We start from the raw sequence: 14,563 nt of genomic DNA on the forward strand, positions 1-14,563 counted from the left end.
TCAGTCCCAAGAGAGAATTCAATATGTGGGCTGTCCTACAGACAGGAAATTGACACGATTATTAAAGGAAGCTCAGAAGCATTTAAAGCAGCAGTGTCTGAAAATATGTAGCAAATGATATCCGCTAATAAAAAGAAAAGTCTGTATTTGTAGGTGGTTAATCCAATGTACAATGTGTCAAATGCACCAAACCTGGGTGTTATATTCAACAGCTTTCCTTCCTACCCCATGTTAATGTGGTTGCCTACAACATGATCTACCAGCAATGCTGCTACAAGGGATTCTCCCCTAGACAACATCTGTGCCCAAAACTTGTCGTAGTCCACACAGAAATTCATATGCCGAATGGAATAGTAATGATCTCTGAACCCCTGACAAAAACACTTTAAATATGTAAACGATCCTGGAATCACGCTTCTAGAGAAACTGACCTGCTTAGATCACCAAAGCCTGGCTTTCTCTGTAAAGCCTTCCAGTCTTACTCATTAACCAGTACCCCGAGTTTGGCTTCATTGAACCTTCTGCCAATCAAACTAGGAATAATAGCTTTAGAGGCCGAGCCTTTCAAGTGCTGGACTCCAACCTCTGGAACGCCTCCCCTCTTGTGACTACATGACTATTAGCTAAGGTTCCAAGCTGACCCAAAGACACATCTTTTTCACAACACCTACTGCCAACATTCACCACCCCTGCAAGCTCCTCAATACAGAACATTCTGCATCTCTTCCGGGTTTATCCGACTGGTCAGACAGCCAAGACCAGCCAAGATCTGCCTGCTAGGCATGGCCACCACTCTCACCTGAGGTTCCCTACTATCAGAAGCTCTCCATTGCTCTAGAATGGAGGGCTACCTTGGGTGTTTTCCTTCCTACCCCTTCCCATGGCTTTACAATGCAGATGTAAACTGGTGTCTGTGCTTCACAAAACAACATACATGAAATACATCTGATCTGTCATCCTACTGGTCAGTAGAAATTAACAGTGGCGTTTGGAGATAATGTTACCATTGTGGGATATCAAGTTTTGTTAGGTTCAGGTCCCAGACAACAGGCCGGATAATAATCTCAAGAGACAAGTGTTTTAAACAGACATCAGCATCTCTGCTCACCTTTAAAAAAACAAACACGGTGCCTCTTAAAGAGCAGGGCAAATAAGAGAAGAGCAGAGTCTCATAGCACGTCATTGAGAGCACTCCCTGGAAAAGCATCCCATAATCTGAAAATTGCTCAAGTAATTAATTGGATTACTCATCATGCATTCAGGCTCAGGGGAGGCCTCATGACTCCCCACAGGCGATCTTTCACTCAAGTGAAAAGTAGCTGACAGGAGCGGGACTAATTGCAGGTGGCTGTGCAATGCTAGATGCCTCATAAAACTTGATCCTGCACGCACCTGAAGCCAAGGAGCAAGGTGCCAGCGGAAGGATGCAGCCTGCAGCGGATCGCAAGGGGGTGCAGCCGCGCAGACTCATGCTGCGATCCAGCAGCTCCGATACTTGCAGTAAGGTGGGCGTACCATGCTTAGGTGAAGCAGGCTGGAGTGGGAGACCCAGAACTGTCTCCCACTGAAAAGTTAGCAGAGCCAGTTAGCACTCAGGCAGAGGTAAACTGCTCTTCCTGTCTTTTCAAATAAATAGATGTGAATAACAGGCAGGACAGGGGAGTGTCCAGAGCTCTGCTGCCGCAAGCGCAGAACACCGCTGCACGCCCCGTGTGAGCAAGAGAATTGATCATGTGCATGCGAGAGCCTTGGGAATGTTCCCCTGCATTGATGACATTTGGAATCCGGACCAAGCACCCCTGCAACAGCTGCGCGCTCCTCAGGAGCCTCAGGCAGCATGCCCAATTACTGCTCCTTGCCCGTTTCATTGGCGCGTCTCCATGGAAAATATCAGTTGAAGGTGGTTTTTCAGTTTAGCAGCTTAACATTCTTTTACTAAACTACCGTAACTCGACACAATGAGATCCCTGTCACTGTGCAAACAGCAAACCTAAGCGAAATACGCTGTGGAGAATTGAAGTATTTTTCTTTTACACTTATTACAGGTACCATTTGAAGCTAAATCTGACAGGGTGTATGTCAATGAACGCCATGTCCTTGTACATTATATGTGATAAGTCATGCAGACCTTAAAAGAGAGGCCAAAAAATGAACATATATCTAAAGTGGATCACTAACTAGGTAAGACAGTGAACATGCAGCTCTCCCGATATGGGTTCCTATGGATCCCATTGGCCCACACCATTGAATGTAATGTCTAGGGCTGATGGGGGTTATGGGCCAAACCGTCTGGAGAGACACAGATTGCCTACTCCAGAGTTCGGAGAAAGACTGGAAGCAATTCATGAGGATTGGAGATCATCGGGAGGACCCCATGTGTTATTTTCCTTTCTTAGCACAATATGCATTGGAGCAAAGTTGCTGATATCTTAAACTATGGTAAACCAGCAAGAGAACGTGTGCTACCTCCCCACATCCTCCTGCTTGATTCTCTGGCTCCTACAACCTAAATCTAGGAATTTGATTGGCCATTTCGGAGGCTGCCTTAGTATTGTTTTGCTTCCTGAGCACGCCGTAGCTTCTCCCACATGCCAACATGCCACGTTCTATTTGGGAGATGCTCGTACAATCCTGTTTTTCCCTTTACATTCTGCAACTTGTAGTCCTGGAAATCTGGGGCTCGTAGTCCCAGAATGCAAAGAAAACACAAGGACTGGAATATCATTGCCGGATTTGTATTTGTATTTGTTTATTTATATTGCGCAGCCTGCCCACGGGCATCAGGGCGCATGTTTGGAAGGGTTACAAAGAGAAGTTACAGAAAGGCAGTTACAGGAAGGCAGTTGCATATTACAAAGTATAAATATACATAAGGCAAAGAAATATACATATATTTACAAGGTAGTTAGTCGACCCAATATATACAGAAGTGATAGGATTGGTACAGCGTGCAGTGAGTGTTTACAAAAAGGAGGCTGAAGCTTCGTCTTGCTCATAAAGCCATTGTTTTGCTCTATTTTTGAAGGATTGAAGGGAGGGGACATTCCTGAGATCATTGGGAAGTGAGTTCCAGAGCTTGGCTGCCAGGACTGGGAAGCTCGAGCCTCTGGCAGTCTGGAGCTTGAAGCTAGGAATGATGAGTGTATTAGCTTGTGCAGATCTTAGGGGGCTGTGTGTTGTGTGAAGCGCTCTGACAGGTAGGCTGGTGCAGCGTTGTTCTGTGCTTTGTAACTAAGAACCAGTGTTTTGAGGGCAATGCGCCGTGAGATGGTGAGCCATCGTAAGTTGCGTCTAGTGGAGGAGATGTGGGTGCGCCTAGGTATATTAAGAGCAGCCCAGATGGCGTTATTCTGGGTTACCTGAAGTTTGTCAATGTTTTTTTGACTGGTTCCCAGGTAAAGGGCATTGCAGTAATCAATTTTGGATAAGATGAGAGTTCTGGCAAGGATCAAGCAATTGTCCGTAGATAAGAAGGGGCGGCAAGCAGTGATTAGTTTGCACGTGTGCGCAGATGCTGAAACTACTGAGTTGATTTGTCTAGTGAGAGAGAGGGTCGAGTCTAGATAAATACCGATTGTTTTAGTGACCTTAGTGACCTTGATAGTGTTACCATCAATGATGAAGGCATCATATTTGCTGTCAAGTTTTGCAAGTTTGGATTGAGAACCGAGGATGAGTAGCTCAGTTTTCTCATCATTTAGGCAGAGACCGTGGTGGGCCATCCACGCCTGGATGACGGAGTAGACTGCATTAAGAACTTTGACGTCAGTTACATAGTCACCAGTGATAGGGATGAGTATCTGGGTGTCATCCGCATAATTTGTGTAGGTGACACCCAGATGGTCAAGAATATCAAAGAGTGGTTTAGTAAATACATTGTAGAGCGTGGGTGATACGCATGAGCCTTGTGGGACTCCGCAAGGGACATGCGCTGGGTCAGCCGCGGCCAGAGGTGAGAAGACTCTCATGGATCTGTTGGCAAGGAATGAGCTTATCCAAGAGGTGGCTGCATCGGAGAAGTGGGAAGCCGTTTTGAGATGCTGGCAAAGGATTTGGTGGTCCACCAGATCGAAGGCGGTGGATAGATCTAAGAGGAGTAGGAGCGCTTGTTTGCCCTTGTCTTTTAGATCCTCAATTTGTGTTTTTAGATCTATTAGAGCTGTCTCAGTGCCGTGTCTCGGTCGGAAACCAGATTGCCTGAGTCCTAATAGGTTATTTTTGTCAAGATAATCTTGAATTTGGAGATATGCAGCACGGTCCAGGATTTTTAGGAGGTAAGGTACCGTGGTGATGGGCCTATAGTTGGTGGGATTATTAGGGTCTAAATTAGGTTTTTTGATTAAGGGGATTACCCAAGCATCCTTGAGGTTGTTAGGTACTATGCCAGATTTAAAAGAGGAGTTGATGAAGGATGTTATAAAGGGAGCAAGCTCAGGTGCTGCTTCCTTTATGATTGGTGCTGGGCAGGCGTCGCCTTGACAGTTAGAAGGTTTTAGCTTCTTGATGATATTTTCCACTTCCCTAGTGGTAAGCGGTGAGAAGTTAAAAGGTTTGAATGGATGAATGGGGGATGAGATGTTGGAGGGTTGGGGGTTCCCTGCTGAGTCGCGGAGATGGGTTTTTTTTGTGTTAATTTTAGCTTGAAGTGTCGTGATTTTGTTGAGTAATGCTTTTTGTATGTTGGCGCACCATTCGGTGTCAGGGGTACAGGTGTCAATGGGGGCGGCTGGGGACTCTAATTCCTTCAGAATTCTAAAGAGTTCCTTAGTATTGGATTGAGCTTGTGTGATCCTGTTGTTATAGACTTCTTTTTTTGCCGCTAGTATGGCTTCTTTGTAAGAGAGGGTGATGGATAGAAGGTTAATTTTATTTTCTGGCGTAGGTGAGTTTCTCCAGAGAGACTCAGCTTTGCGTTTATCTTTGCGAAGTTCTCGTAGAAATGGGGTGAACCAGGGGTTGAGATGGTTGCGTGATTTTTCTTTGCGCTGTTTAAGTGGGGCAATGGAATCCAAGGCTTTTAACATAGCTCGATTGTAGGTGTCCACCAGAACGGTAGGGTCAGCACAGGTTGTGGAGACCGAATTTAATAGTGGTAGGATGAGTGGGAGTAGTTTCTCAGTTGTGATATCCTTCTTGTTACGAGTAAGTGTGGGTGGCGCCGTACAAGGTTTATCCATAGATGGGCAAGATTTGATAGAAAATGTTATTTTGTGATGGTCGGACCATGCACATGGTAGCACCGAGATTAAGTTTAGTGCACAATTCATGTCAGAAACCCAATCCAGTGTACGTCCTTTGATATGGGTATGTACGTTGACATGCTGAGTGAAGCCAAAGTCAGATACGACATTGGCTAGGTCACCGGCTTTAATGTCATTCGTGTCCAAATAGCCTAGATTAAGGTCACCAAGTAAGATAATTTGGGATTTAGGCTTTGTGCTGGATGCTAGGATAGAAGAGATATCTTCTACGAAAGTGGCCGTAGGACCAGGTGACCGATAGATGAGGTGTACTAAGGCAGTATGATTGGGAGAGATTGGGAGTTTGATTGAGAGTAGTTCAGCAGAGGGTAGCTGATGACTGTTAGCGACTCTTAAGTTAAGAGAGCTCTTGAATATAAACGCTAATCCCCCCCCTTAGTTTGATTGGTGTCCCTATCACATCTAATGATGGAGTAGTTATTGGGAATGGCGAGGGTCAGGGCAGGACCAGATGCCGCATGTAGCCAGGTTTCTGTAACAGCCATAAAGTCAAGGTTTTCAGTCACAATGAAGTCAGCGATGTCTAGCGCGTGAGCGGAAACAGAGCGGGCGTTAATGAGAGCCCCTTTGAGTTTAGCTTGGGTCTTGGGAGTGTTGGCTGGGGAGGCTTCACCTGATAGTGAGGTATCTGGGGTGTGGGTTAAGTTGGCCGAATTGTCCCTGTTGTCTGTGTTCAGGTGGTAGGACCAGTGGTGGCATCTGGTTGCTAGTCTTTGGTTCTGGACTGTAGTGGCACAAGGTTTGCTCCATCGGCTTGGGGATAGGCAACTGAGTAAGCGTAGTGGTGAGGGTTCATCTGTGGTGATTTTGGACCTGGCAGTGGTAGGCAAGGATGAAGTATAATCGTGAGGAGAGATGCCATTCCGTGATGTGAGATGTGTGTTTGAGTAGTAATAGAAGCGAGAGCAAAGCCTGGCATTCCTAATGCGCGTAGGGCATGGTTTGTTCGGGGTGGGTTTGGTGGTGAAGTGTTGTAACCACAAGGTTGGCTCATTTAGGTATGGATTGTGCGATATTGTGTTGCAGGATGGAGGTGAGCACGATAGTGTTGAAATAGTTGTGGTAGCTGGACTAGGGTGCGAGGCCATAGTGGATACAGGTTGTAGTGAGATTGAGGCCAGAGAGGTAAGCAATGTAATGAAGTGATGCGAGTGCAGATGGGCGCGCTTAGGGGTGATGAGGTTAGGTAAAGAGTACAGTAGGTAGATAATCCATGTGCAATACATAATTAATAAAAGTGTCGCACAATGTGATGTGGGGAGCTAGTGGGTAGAGGGTGACGCAGTGGGCGGCTGATAGCAAGGCGTAATAGTGCAGGCAGTAGGTCCTGGGTGTAACTTTGTGTTGGGTTTATGGTGATTTGGGCATCGTGGCAGCGAGTGTCAGATGGTTACCATGAACCTTAAAGCCCAGCAACAAAGGAGGCACAGTGTCTAAAAATGCCTATTAGGTACGTACAGATGCTAGAGTGATCGGCGATGACTATTCAAACAATCGAGTATGGCATAATGGCAATGAATATCTAGCAATACATAGTGGATGCCTAGCAATACATACTAGTGCTATTTTGACCAACGTGTAGAGTTCATGCTCAGCAGAGTAACTAAGAGTGAAGGGAGTGCATAAGGGGGCTGAAGTTAATAGGAAGTAAGGACAAGCAGTGCTTACATGGCTGAGATGACCAAGAAGGAATATTAAATTTTGTTAGCGGTAAATGCAGCACATGGACTGTACAACATGATTAGCGTGGATGAATATAAAGATTGCAGTAAGTACGGCCGGGTAAGTCATTTGCAAAGCGCGTGCAGGTTCAGAAGTGTCAACAGCACATGATGCGCGGATAGCGGGATCAGCTATGCGTGGTAGGGAACTTACACCAACAAGACTCCTGGCGCCGGTGGTGTGCACCAGAGACCCGCATCCGAAGGTAAATCTAGGGCCCAAGCTCATTTAGCTCTCATTAAGCGGCCTTGAATATGGGTGTGTAGAAATCAGCAGCTTGCAGCGCCCATCGGCGAACAGGAGGCAAACAGGGCCTTTCTCCTGAATTCATTAATGTTTTATAATGCTCTTAATACCGGAGACCAGTCTCTAAGTGGGGGACCAGGATTCGAACGTGTGTTACTCTGCATTGTCTTGCGTTGCTTTGCTTCCAGGACAAACACGTTGCCCCTGGTCTATCCTCCATTATGTTTGGGGCCTAACGGCTTCTCTGGCATTATTATCTCATTACGTGACACCACAGATTTAGTTAAAAAAGGAGACTTTAAGGAAAGGTTTCGCACTGAGCAAGGATGGTAACGAAGTCCTAGTCGATGCCACACAAAGGTGTCACCGTCTGTAGAAATCTGCCTTTGCGATAAGGACGGAATAAAAGATCAGCAGAAGAAAAACTTAAAGGTGACTAGAAAACCCTGTTAGGAATGCGGCCATGGCCCACTTGAAGAGGAACTTCTAAAGTCTGCATGTCACACATTCAGCTCTGAACTGTCACCCTACCTTTTAATCCTTCCCTCCTCCCCCAGCTCCCCGATTCGTTCACTACAGGCATCTTTAACTTCATTCAAACCCATGTAAGTGGAGGAGGCAACAACCTGCCTGGGCATCCATGACACCCCACCCATGAAGCAATGTTTCACAACGCTCCCCCCTGATGTCCTAAACATTGAAGATGCATTCTTTCCAAGGGACTATTTTCAAACCCAGAAGCATGCAATCATCAAATCCCTCTGGATAAAGCACAGACAGGCATGAGCATGGTGGCTCACTATTGCAGTATCCTCTACATTCCATATCCCAGGTAAATCCTGCAAGGCTAGGTGGGGAGACAGGGGCAGGAATGTTGGAACACAGCAAACTCCTGCACAAGCAAATATTGGGCATCAGCAGGACGAAAGGAGTGGTGGAATTGTGAACGGCAGGTGAGGGGGACATCATTGAAGAGGGAGTTAGCCAGAATGGATACATTGGTATAGAATGGTGAGTGATAGGTAGCAGAAGGGAGGGATTAAAGATTGGGTTTTTTCTGGCTTTTTATCCTTTTCTTCCCTCTGGCTGCAATTATTTAAGTATAGATGTAGCCATGTTATTGGCAAAGGAGAGGGTGGCCCCTGAGATCCCAGTATGGGAAGAGATCCTCTGACCCATATCTTCAACTGACTCCCTAGGATGAGGACTCCCGTCCGCAACACAAACATCCAGCAATTCATGTATTACAAAGATGCATCCATTTCACAGCAATTCAATGCTTTGTTTGTGGGCATTAACCGGCAGCCCATGCTGCTCCTCTAAATCCTTGTGCCTCTTCAAACTCTTCATCACAGGGAGTTGGTAAATGCCTTGACAACGACTCACTGACAGGCTACATAGTCTACTTAATCAGGCTACCAGAATATGCTGACATTTGTGAAAACTGGGCTACTTGATATCATCTATAAACTAACTGCACTAGCTTCAAGCACCTTTAAAGGCAAGGCACTCTGTATCAAAGAGAGGCTACTGTAGAAAAGGGTTTGTGTGTGTGCCTCCCATGCAATGTCATACAATAAACTTTGCTTGACCATTGTTCACATTATCCAACGCCACGCTTTCAAGTACCAAAAAAGCTGCGATCAAGTCTCCATGGATTGAAGGACCCGGTTTCTGGATCTCACTGAACTCATAATCGAAGGAGGACCATAGGTTCAGTAGCTTTCTATCAGATTGGATCATCCTGGACAGGATTCCCACAATTCACCTGGACCACACACAACTGGAGCCACAGTCTCCCAGAGAAGCTGATGGCGGGAGTCATGGCAAATATGGGACTTGTATCAAGGACAGAGGTAATGGTGTGCACAGTCAGTGAGGAAACCAAAAAGTGATCACACATCCCAGTGAGTAGACCAACACATCATCACACATCCCAGTGAGTAGACCAACATGTGGTCACACATTCCATTGAGGAGACCAACAGGTGGTCACACATTCCATTGAGGAGACCAACAAGTGATCACTCATTCCATTGAGGAGACCAACAAGTGATCGATCACTCATTCCATTGAGGAGACCAACAAGTGATCACACATCCCAGTGAAGACACCAACAAGTGATCACACATCCCAATGAGGAGACCAACAAATGATCACACATCCTAGTGCACGTGTATTTTGGGTGACTGCTCCACCAGCAGCGAGTCCTCAAAACACCAGTGCCCCAAAATGTATGATATGTGGAAGTCAGCACAGAAAGAAGCCGATTGCTTGTCTATCCAAGAATAAGCTGAGTGTATTATATATCCCAATGAAGCTGGCTGACATCTTGCGAGGGTGCTTATAGAACATGATAGAGTCCCAGCATCTACCGTGGCTCCTTTAAATGAAATACAAATAAATGTACTTTGCTCTAAGATGTGGCAAGCTTTACTTGAGAGTAAAACGGAATCCCCAAGAGAAAAAAAAAGTCCCATGGCCCAAGAGAAAGAAAAAAAAAGTCTCATGGAACAATCAAGAGGTGCCAAAAGTGTGTGTCTCCACCCTGCGCACCTGTTAAAGCCAAACCAAGTGGTGACTAACTTCTCTCCAATGAGCCGTTGTTACGGGGCGGCATACATATCACAGAAACGAATACAGGAACCATCCTGACAGAATGGTTTGTGTGGCAAAAGGACTTACCTGCTCTGTCCGCCAGACTAATGGATAATGTAATCAAAGTGAACACCTGTAGAAAAGAGTTTGACAAGCTGACGATCATGACGGACATGATCCCTGCTCTGAGTTGCGCCATTACTGGTCTTGAAAACAGAAATTGGCAAAAAAAAACAGAGCAGGGGAAGACTGAATAGGGCATTTTTAAATTCCAATTTCCAAGATTCTCAAGTACTCTCCTTGCTCCATAGTAGTCAAAGCCCACTGCTTTCCCCAGGGAGAAGATGCCTGGAGTGGTTAAGCCATGTCAGCTGATCTTCAAGGTTCTCCCTAAAGTGCCTTATCCGCAAATGGGGAGCCCTAAAGCTGATTCCATTCCATCTACTGTCATTGAATCAGGAATTTGTAAAAGAGAGAATTCAACTTCAGAAACAATGTATAGAGTTTCAGCTGCAACTAAAATCACTGAATTATAAGCATTGCCTACTCGACCCAACTGCAACACGCTTCTGGTGATTAGCACATGGAAAATGTTCCCCAATCACAACAACCTGGAGAAATGGCATTCCCCCCCCTGAATGACTCCAAAGGGCCATATATTTTAAAAATGCCAATGATAACTCCACTCATTAATGAAATGCACAGTTACTTTGATTATGCAGTTTTTATGTACTTATGTATTTTTTTTCCCGTATGGGTGTACTGAAAAGTAGATTTAAGTATTCGGCCGAAAACCGAATAGTTGGACAGATATTCAGTCGGAGTCAAATATGGAGCTGGATAGTTTCCTTTTTAATAAATACAGTTATGTAGACAAGAAAAACACTTTGTAAACGAATAACACACATCAAAATATGGATAGCTATTCTTTATTGCATTTCTTTTCTTGTTATTTTTTAGTGTTTGTGCTTTATAAATCACTTACCCAAATGTACAGTGTGACCCCACTGCGGTGGACACTTGGTAGCTTGACAGACTAAAGACGGTGCGCGGGTATCCCCTTGCCCAAGGACTGTGGACTCACTTCCTTCGAGGAAAACAAAAACCTGGAAACCCTTAGAAAAAACAACCATTGGAAATAATGCATGAAGGAGGCAAAGGAAGGAAAGACTATGCTGGCTCTCCCTGGGGTGCCGGGGCCCACAGTAGCCCTTGGAGCCTGAGGGCCTCTGTAAACCTGGCTGAGTATGCCAGCTGGGGCTCCTCTGGAGCCTGGGCAGCATTTTCAGGGAAGCCCAGGGGGAAAGGAGGTGTCCGGGCAGTGTTCATGGGCATCCTGGACAACAAACAGTTTAAGAGGCATGTTTGTCCATCTGAGCGCCAGTCAGGGTGGAGCCAGAAGAAGAGCATTCTTGATCCAGGTCGCGCGGCCTGAGCTTCCGGACATAAGAGGACAGTGGCCTTTGGATGAGTTAAGACATGGTGCCAGACATGGTGGTCTCCAATTACCCTACCTCAAGCCCCAGCCTAGTGCATGGTGGGTCTCGGCACAAGATGGCGGTGGCAAGTGGAGGCAAACTAGCCCACCACAGGGCCATCCTTGGTTGCAAATGTGGGGCAGACCGAACTGAAGAGGTCTCTCTGCCCATCCAGAGGCCAATGAAGGAGGGCGGCACAGTGAGAAAGCGTGGGCTCACTGAAGCTTGCAGTGGAGGGCGGGTGCAGTCCCCAGCCACTGCGTCTGACATGGCTGGTGGGTGACGTAGGTGTGTTGTGCATCCATCCGAGTCTCCGCCCAGGTAGGTGGAGCATGGCTGCTTATAACCTCGTCCAATGAAAAGCGTGCAGCCCTACTCTGAGCTCTGCCATGGGATAAATGGGCTTGTCTAGCTAGACCTTTGATGACCATGACTGAGAGACACACTTTCAGGATATAGCAGATATGAACCTACTGGGTCAGGACATATTGTGAGGCCACACTCAGGTAATCCCCAACCATGGGGATTTATTAATTTTACAATGCATATCAAAATACTAATTATGTTATGATTGAAGTTGTCCTTTTTTATCCAGATTGGAGGGGTACTGACGGGAGGAGTTACCTGAGGTCTCGGATTAATGTGTACAGTTAGGTAAGGGTGGTTACAGCCCTCTGGGTGGAAATCACCAGGTGGACGGATATTCCAGGAGAAAGTGAGAGGTATCATGGGTCGGAGATGCAGACGGGATCTCCGAGGTAAGGGTGGTTACAGCCCTCTGGGTGGAAATCACCAGGTGGATGGATATTCCAGGAGAAAGTGAGAGGTATCATGGGTCGGAGATGCAGATGGGATCTCTGAGGTAAGGGTGGTTACAGCCCTCTGGGTGGAAATCGCCAGGTGGACGGATATTCCAGGAGAAAGTGAGAGGTATCATGGGTCGGAGGTGCAGACGGGATCTCCGAGGTAAGGGTTGTTACAGCCCTCTGGGTGGAAATCGCCAGGTGGACGGATATTCCAGGAGAAAGTGAGAGGTATCATGGGTCGGAGGTGCAGACGGGATCTCCGAGGTAAGGGTGGTTAAAGCCCTCTGGGTGGAAATCGCCAGGTGGACAGATATTCCAGGAGAAAGTGAGAGGTATCATGGGTCAGAGGTGCAGACGGGATCTCCGAGGTAAGGGTGGTTACAGCCCTCTGGGTGGAAATCGCCAGGTGGAAGGATATTCCAGGAGAAAGTGAGAGGTATCATGGGTCGGAGGTGCAGACGGAATCTCCGAGGTAAGGGTGGTTACAGCCCTCTGGGTGGAAATCGCCAGGTGGACGGATATTCCAGGAGAAAGTGAGAGGTATCATGGGTCGGAGGTGCAGACGGGATCTCCGAGGTAAGGGTGGTTACAGCCCTCTGGGTGGAAATCGCCCAGTGGATGGATATTCCAGGAGAAAGTGAGAGGTATCATGGGTCGGAGGTGCAGACGGGATCTCCGAGGTAAGGGTGGTTACAGCCCTCTGGGTGGAAATCGCCAGGTGGACGGATATTCCAGGAGAAAGTGAGAGGTATCATGGGTCGGAGGTGCAGACGGGATCTCCGAGGTAAGGGTGGTTACAGCCCTCTGGGTGGAAATCGCCAGGTTGGCGGATATTCCAGGAGAAAGTGAGAGGTATCATGGGTCGGAGGTGAAGACGGGATCTCCGAGGTAAGGGTGGTTACAGCCCTCTGGGTGGAAATCGCCAGGTGGACGGATATTCCAGGAGAAAGTGAGAGGTATCATGGGTCGGAGGTGCAGACGGGATCTCCGAGGTAAGGGTGGTTACAGCCCTCTGGGTGGAAATCGCCAGGTGGACGGATATTCCAGGAGAAAGTGAGAGGTATCATGGGTCGGAGGTGCAGACGGGATCTCCGAGGTAAGGGTGGTTACAGCCCTCTGGGTGGAAATCGCCAGGTGGACGGATATTCCAGGAGAAAGTGAGAGGTATCATGGGTCGGAGATGCAGACGGGATCTCCGAGGTAAGGGTGGTTACAGCCCTCTGAGTGGAAATCGCCAGGTGGACGGATATTCCAGGAAGAAGTGAGAGGTATCATGGGTCGGAGGTGCAGACGGGATCTCCGAGGTAAGGGTGGTTACAGCCCTCTGGGTGGAAATCACCAGGTGGACGGATATTCCAGGAGAAAGTGAGAGGTATCATGGGTCGGAGGTGCAGACGGGATCTCTGAGGTAAGGGTGGTTACAGCCCTCTGGGTGGAAATCGCCAGGTGGACGGATATTCCAGGAGAAAGTGAGAGGTATCATGGGTCGGAGATGCAGACGGGATCTCCGAGGTAAGGGTGGTTACAGCCCTCTGGGTGGAAATCGCCAGGTGGACGGATATTCCAGGAAGAAGTGAGAGGTATCATGGGTTGGAGATGCAGACGGGATCTCCGGGTCCTAACCATAATGAATCTAGGGCAACAGCACTGTGCAATCACCCTGGCATTGTAGGGCTCTCTAACGGTGGACAGTGGGCAATGAGCCATCTTGCCACATAGCTCTCAGACAAGTTTTCAAACAATATTTCACTACGCCCTCCCACAGCACTCGTGGTCATTGAGGTACAGTCTGGCCCTCTGAGGGACGGGCCACACACCTGATTTCTCTTTACCTGTGTATCCTATGTATTCACCTTACACACACCCTGGGGTCTGCCCCTTCTGATAATCGCGTGGCCAATGCCAGGTGTTGTCTGGGGTCCGTCAGGTTAAGGTAAAACCTAATGAACAAACACAACTCCACGTTTCAAGGGTACACTTCAGCACATCACAAGCCCTTCACACAACCCCTTACTGACTCATTTCAAGTGTTAAGTACTAGAAAGTGCACAAAGGGTATACACTTGTTTACACGAGCATTAAGCATCTGCACTTTTTCTGATGAGCGCCAATCTTTGATCATTCCACGCCAGTGGTCTTAAAAAATGGGATGCCGAGCTCCCCTTCAGTAAAAGAATTGCTGTTGAGCCCCCCCCCCCATCCCCCAACCCACCTGAGTAAAAATAGCGTTGCTGGGCCCCCTGGTGCCAGATATGCTTATGTTTTGTATTGAAAGCAGTCACCGTACTACATTTTCAAATGTCCTCCTGGGGTGGGCAGCCCACAGTTTGAAGACCACTTTTCTACATTGCCTCTAAAGGCATACAAAATATAAAAAATGTCATCCCTTCCAATCATTTTCTTCCTTGCCTGTACACACCGTTTGCCCGCTTTGCCCTCCCTCTGTAGTCCTT

Source organism: Ambystoma mexicanum, chromosome 6p (assembly GCF_040938575.1).
Source record: "Ambystoma mexicanum isolate Mex_15411 chromosome 6p, UKY_AmexF1_1, whole genome shotgun sequence".
Lineage (NCBI taxonomy): Eukaryota > Metazoa > Chordata > Amphibia > Caudata > Ambystomatidae > Ambystoma > Ambystoma mexicanum.